This window comes from Eutrema salsugineum, unplaced genomic scaffold, assembly GCF_000478725.1.
Source record: "Eutrema salsugineum unplaced genomic scaffold, Eutsalg1_0 scaffold_12, whole genome shotgun sequence".
Lineage (NCBI taxonomy): Eukaryota > Viridiplantae > Streptophyta > Magnoliopsida > Brassicales > Brassicaceae > Eutrema > Eutrema salsugineum.
In genome coordinates, this window is record NW_006256895.1 from 8,719,661 (window position 1) to 8,725,790 (window position 6,130).

At 41.8% G+C, this 6,130-nt stretch overlaps 1 non-coding gene across 1 annotated transcript; it reads right to left on the reverse strand.

The window, feature by feature from the left end:
• Nucleotides 1-1,516: 1,516 nt before the first annotated feature.
• LOC112089441 lies at nucleotides 1,517-1,623 on the reverse strand. The gene has a single exon (XR_002901079.1). It is a non-coding gene; the product is annotated as a small nucleolar RNA R71 (small nucleolar RNA).
• Nucleotides 1,624-6,130: the final 4,507 nt, after the last annotated feature.

Sequence of the window (6,130 nt, forward strand, 5' to 3'; positions counted from 1 at the left end):
GATGTTAGACTAGAGAGTTTAGGGGTTAGATCTTGCATCCTCCATTCTCTAACAAGTTATTCTCAAAGCTAGATCTTTGCACATCACTCTAGTCTAGATCTTAGGCATTTCATCACCCAAAAGGTATTTGTGAAAATGCCTGAACCAAGATTGTTAGAGGTTTAAGTGTTTTTCATCATGAGAGTGATTGTTTAATGCTTAAATGACCTATTAGACTAATTCTTAATGCTTGTTGATTCATGCTTCTCAAATGGAAATTTGGTATGAAAGAAGATTAGCATAGAAGTTTAATGCCTTCATGAGAGGATTATCTTACTTAAGAGTCTATGTTGAATGGTGTTGCTTGATTGTTTGTTCATTTAACTCTCTGGTTTAGCATTAAAGCACCCTAACCATCTATCTTGTCTAAGACTTTTCCTTCATCATATCATATCATTATCATCTTGCGTACTTGTCATCGCTTGTCTTGTTTGTTTCATTTCCATTGATCACTTGTTTAATACTTGTTTTAGTTTTATTTTGAGCACTTGTCACAACCCAAACTCATCATATTTCTTGGATTAAGAAACTATCATCATGAACTAGTGTCTACCCACATATTTGGATTGATAACCCTTTGTACTACATTGACAAGGGATTGATAACCCTATCTAAAGGCCTAAAAACCTATAGTTATCAATTGGCACCATTGCCAAAGTATGGTTTAGCATTAGTTTTTGATACTTTCTTGAGATCAAGTCCTTTTCTTTTGTTTTACTAATTACTTTGCAAGTTCTGTCTTTGTTTTCAGGTGTATGAACACCAGATCAAGGTCTAGAAGTTGTGGTCCACCATTTCCTCTCAACGGCAACATCAACCTCTTGGTACAAAGAAGAAATAGACAGCCAAGGGAAGAAGAACAAGCTGTTGATATGGAGCATCACGTCGTTGATATTGAACAGCCGGTTCAAGAAGAGCAACAGGCTCAAGCACACGATCAGGGAGTTAGTATAGGAGTTCAGCAGGGTAATGTGCCGAATCAGCAAGCCAATATCCACCAGGGACAAGCTCAGGGCCATCAGAATCAGGCACGACATCCACAGAACCAGCAAAGGCACCAGGCCAATGCGCAACAACACCAAAGGGCTCAAAGACGTCAAGGACACCAACCAATCTATGTGGGAGCCAATGATACAACCAATGCTCACCAGAACAGAGTTGGTATTGTTTGTCCATCAGTGGAAAACAATAACTTTAAAGTCAAAGCATCACTGATTAATATGGTCCAAAACTCTAAGTTTTGATGGACTGCCAATGGAAGACCCATTGGGACCATATTGATCAGTTTGATAGGGTCTGCAACTTGACCAGGATAAATGGAGTCTCAGAAGATGGTTTTAAGCTCCGGTTGTTTTCCTTCAGCTTGGGAGACAAAGCAAGACAATGGGAGAGGAATATACCAGTTGGGAGTATTCAGACTTAGGAACAATGTAAAGAAGCTTTCCTCACCAAGTTCTTCTCCACAAGCAGGACATCCAAGCTTAGAAACCAGATCTCTAGTTTCACACAACACTCAAATAAAACTTTTGGAGAAGCATGGGAGCGGTTCAGGACATACATCAATCAGTGTCCACACCATGGGTTTTCTGAAGCTTCTCTACTTTCCACACTCTATAGAGGAGCACTACCAAAGATAAGAAACCAATTAGGCACAGCCTCCAATGGTAACTTCTTGGCAAAAGAGATTAAAACTGCTATGGAACTTGTTGAGAATCTGGCTATGTCTAATGACACATATGGTGAGGATTATGACAGATCAAACCGATCTGATGGTTCAAGCTCAGAGCAAAAGCTTTCTAGAGAAGTTAAAGAGCTGAGAAATGAACTTGACAAGCTGAAGATGGTTTCTCAAAAACCAATCCATTATGTTGGTGAATTTGATGAGTCATCAAGCTTTGAGGGCATCAATGAAGAAGATTTAACTCAAGAAGAGTTGAACTACATTGGGAACCAGAACCTGTGTGGAGTACTACAGCAGTTGTTACAGCAGTTGAGAGTGGGTTTTCTGATCTAGGTTCAAAGTATACATCCATGCAACAAAAGCTAAGGGAGCTTAAGCAGAATCAAGCCTCTACTTCAAAAAACCAAGGAGTTCTACCAGGTAAACCAGAACCTAACCCAAAGGAGTATGCTAATGCCATCACCTTGAGAAGTGGCAAAGAGCTACCAGGTCTAACACAACACAGAGTGCTCATTGAGGACAATGAGCAAGTTGGTGGGGAGGCAGCGCCAAGGGATGAGCAAGAGGATGAAGTTTCAAAGAAAGGAAAAGCTAAAGAGGTGGAGAAGGAATCAGAACCTGAGAAGCCTTATGTTCCACTACCTCCTTATCAGCCTAAACTTCCATTCCCTGGAAGGTTTAAGAAGCAACTCTTACACAAGGCTAGAGCAGTTTTTGAAAAACAGCTTAATGAAACCCCATTCACCATGCCTCTCATAGAAGATTTTCTCATGATGCCAAAGCTTGGAAAAGTTTTAAAAGATGCCATCCTCAACAAGACAAATGAGCTAACAGGGATGGTCGTGTTGAGTCATGAGTGCAATGCAATCATACAAAGGAGGACAATCCCTAGAAAGCTATCAGATCCAGGGAGCTTCACACTTCCTTGTGCCATTGGTCCTTTGATGTTTACTGGTTGTGTATGTGACTTAGGAGCATCAGTGAGTTTGATGCCATTTTCAATAGCAAAGAAGTTGGGGTTCATAGTGTTCAAGCCAGCAAGAATCTCTCTAGTCTTAGCTGATAGGTCTGTTAGATTACCAGTTTGAATGCTTGAAGATCTACCAGTCAATATAGGTGGTTTTGAGGTTCCAACAGACTTTGTGGTCTTGGAAATGGATGAGGAACCCATTGATCCTTTCATCTTAGGCAGACCATTCCTTGCCACTGCTGGTGCCATCATAGATGTAAAGGATGGCATGATTGAAATCCAGCTTGGATCAGAGAGACTCAAGTTTGAAGTGAAAGAGATGATGAAGAAACCCACCATAGAAGGTCAAGTCTTCTACATAAAGACCATGGATGAGCTAATTGATGAGCTTTTGGAGGAGTTAAATCTTGAGGACCCTCTCCAAATAGCTTTAACAAAGGAACATGGTGAGTATGGCTATCTAGAAGATGAGACCTTGTGGTTTATGAAGCTTCTTGATGAACACAAACCAGAGAGAAGCAGTGCATCTTTCATGGAGTTAGACTACAAGGTTCAAGAAGAAGGTTTTGGAGGCTCAAAAACACCTAAGTGTCAAGAGATCATTAACACTGGGGTGCATCTTTCCGATGTGGAACCCGGTGTGAATGATTATCAAAGGAGATAGGACCCAGCACCGAGCAGTACACCGACCATTTTGAGCCCGGTGTGGAATGTTTTGAGTTCAACAAGTTCGGATGGGGGCTACACCGAGCTCAGCACCGGCAAGAGGAACCTCGGTGTTGGAAATTTTCACAAGGAAAGGATTACACCAGGGTCAGCATCATACAAAGTTTACCCGGTGTACATGCTTGAGGAACAAAGGAGTTTCGACAGTTTTAACACTGAGGTGCATCTTCCAGGTGCGGAACTCGGTGTAAAACCAGTCGGAGATGCGCAGAAGTTAGCACCGGGCAGGATATCGGCTTTAACAAGCCCGGTGTGGGAAATTTTTGGCAAGACAAATGAAGAAAAGAACAACAAAGGGGTGCATAAGCTCAATGTGGTACCCGGTGTAGGTTCAAATGACAAAGGCAAAGTGGGTCTTCAAGGAGAAATGAGACCTGAACAAAAGGGAGAAGCCAACAACATTGGGCTAGAAGCTGATCAAAGGAGCCTCATGGAGGATTGGGATGAGACTAAATCACCCCCTGTTAAGCTCAAACCTCTACCAAGAGGGCTCAAGTATGCATTCTTAGGTTTGAGTCTTACCCTGTCATCATAAATGATAGGTTGTTAGATGATCAAGAGTATGCATTATTGAATAAACTGAGAAAGTATAGGAGAGCCATTGGTTATTCATTGGATGACATAAATGGTATCTCACCCAACCTATGCACTCATAGAATTCATCTTGAAGAAGAATCTATGTCATCCATTGAACAACAAAGGAGGCTGAATCCTAACTTAAAAGAAGTAGTGAAAAAGGAAATTCTAAAACTCCTAGAGGCTGAGATAATCTATCCTATCTCAGACTCTAGATGGGTTTCACCAGTTCATGTGGTACCCAAAAAGGGTGGAATGACAGTTATCAAAAATGAAAGGGATGAGCTGATAGCAACCAGAACCATCACATGTCATAGGATGTGTATAGATTACAGAAATTTGAATGCAGCCTCTAGGAAAGACTACTTCCCTCTTCCTTTTATTGACCAAATGTTAGAAAGGCTAGCTAATCATCTCTTTTCTGTTTTCTGGATGGTTACTTTGGGTTCTTTCAGATCCCAATAGACCCAAGAGACCAGGAGAAAACCACATTTACCTGTCCATATGGGACCTTTGCTTATAGGCGCATGCCATTTGGGCTATGCAATGCCCCTGCTACATTCCAACGCTGTATGATGTCCATATTTTTGGATCTGATTGAAGAAAAAGTAGAGGTATTCATGGACGACTTTTCAGTCTATGGATCCTCCTTCTCTGTTTGTCTTTCTAATATTTCTCGGGTCCTAAGGAGGTGTGAGGAACACAGCTTGGTTCTCAACTGGGAGAAGTGCCATTTTATGATGCAAGAGGGTATTGTTCTTGGGCACAAGGTTTCTGAGGCAGGAATAGAAGTGGACAGGGCAAAAGTGGAAGTGATGGTGAACTTGCAAGCTCCCAACTCTGTTAAGGGGATCAGAAGCTTTCTGGGTCATGCAAGCTTTTATAGAAGGTTCATTAAGGACTTCTCCAAGATAGCAAGGCCATTGACAAGGTTGCTATGCAAGGATGTAGATTTTGTCTTTGATGCTGAATGTGTGGAGGCCTTTAAGAAGATCAAAGAAGCCTTGATCAGTGTACCCATTGTACAAGTCCCAGACTGGTCTCTACCCTTTGAAGTGATGACTAATGCTTCTGACTATGCTGTTGGAGCAGTTTTGGGTCAGAAGAAGGACAAGAAGCTCCATGTGATATACTATGCAAGTAGGACTCTAGACTCAGCTCAAGAAAACTATGCCACAACAGAGAAAGAGATGCTTGCTATAGTATTCGCTTTTGACAAGTTTAGGAGCTATCTGGTTGGTTCAAAAGTGGTGGTCTACACAGACCATGCTGCACTTAGATATCTGTTGGCAAAGAAGGATGCATAACCAAGGTTGTTGAGATAGGTACTTCTTTTGCAAGAATTTGACATGGAGGTTCAGGATAAGAAAGGAATAGAGAATGGAGCAGCTGATCACCTCTCAAGACTAAGAGTGGATTCTAAGATCCCTCTTAGTGACTCTCTTCCTGAAGAACAACTTATGGTGCTCAAGAGTTATATGAAGGTTGAGGAGGTTGATAGCATTAGAGAAAGCAGAATTCCTTGGTTTACTGATATAGTGAACTTCTTGTCATGTGGGGTTGAACCACCAGAGCTGAGTGGATATCAAAAGAAGATTTTCCTTAAAGAGATCAAGAAGTAATTTTGGGATGAGCCATTTCTCTATGTGCTCAACAAGGATCATCTATACAGAAGATGTCTAGCTGAGGAAGAGGTCCAGCCAGTTCTGCAAGAGTGTCACGGTTCAGCTTATGGTGGACACTTGGGAGCTTTTGAAACGGTGGCCAAGATATTGCAATCAGGTTTTTGGTGGCCAACAATGTTCAGGGACGCCCAAGGTGTTGTTTCAAGTTGTGATTCATGTCAAAGGCAGGGCAACATTTCAAAGAAGAGTGAGATGCCTCAAAACCCAATCTTGGAGGTTGAGATCTTTGACTGCTGGGGCATAGATTTCATGGGTCTATTCATCAGCTCTTATGGAAACCAATACATCTTGGTGGCTGTTGATTATGTCTCCAAGTGGGTGAAGGCAATTGCTTGCCAGCCAATGATTCAAAGGTGGTGTGCAAGCTCTTTAAAAGTGTTATCTTTCCAAGGTTTGGAATACCAAGAGTGGTGATCAGTGATGGAGGTACCCACTTCATTAACAAGACATTGG